The sequence below is a fragment of the Merops nubicus genome, unplaced genomic scaffold, assembly GCF_000691845.1.
Source record: "Merops nubicus isolate BGI_N331 unplaced genomic scaffold, ASM69184v1 scaffold6456, whole genome shotgun sequence".
NCBI classification, from domain to species: Eukaryota; Metazoa; Chordata; class Aves; order Coraciiformes; family Meropidae; genus Merops; species Merops nubicus.
In genome coordinates, this window is record NW_008612821.1 from 45,460 (window position 1) to 46,293 (window position 834).

Consider the following 834-nt stretch of genomic DNA (forward strand, 5'->3'; position numbering starts at 1 on the left):
ATAATTTTCCAATATTGCAACAAATCCACAGACACTTTAGTTTCCTTTAATTTATTCATTGTAAAAATTTCCTCTAACTCCTGCTCCTCGTTCAGAATCTGAATCAGGAATCAAGGAACTGGCAGTGATGTTTATGTACAGAATATGTGAGCAGAACTTTCTTCCTTGTAGGGAAATAAGAAACCAAGGTTCATTGGGGAAAAAAAATAAGAGTGCTGCTTTTGACTCCAGTATTGATTTCATTGAGAAGTAAAGTCTGTTCCTGAGTTTATTCTTCTTTTCTGCTAGTGAAAAAGAGTAGCTAATGGCTGGGTGGAAAGCCCAAGAGCAAGATGAAGAGCAGAGGCAGCTGCGCCACTGTCATGGGCTGGGACTGGGAAAGTATTTTCATTAGCAATCCCTAGAAATGTGTTTGTTTATTTGTAAGGCTGTCTGAAAGCTTTAGCTGTGCTTTTGGCAGGGTGTGTGAAGGCTGCCCCTGCACAGGAATGTCACCGTAGCAAGAGCTGGCATGTCCTCGGGTCAGAAAGGCATATGTGCTCCCCAAATCCATCTTCCCAGCTGGGGCTGAAATGCAAAATTCCCCGAGCGGGGTGAGAGGACAGTCACTGCCATGCAGTGTCAGCAAGAAGGTAGCAGAGGCATCAATCAAACTGTTCCTCCCTCTCTCAGGAATCACCTTCCAAATCGATGTTGCCCTCTCTGTGTATGACTGAGGAAACATGCAGCAAAGCTTCAGACCTAGCCATCAAACCACTGAAACTTCAGCATCAGCCATGGCAGTGGGAGGGTCCAGGTTTGGCCATCAGGAGCCCAAGGGGTGCACCATGGCCC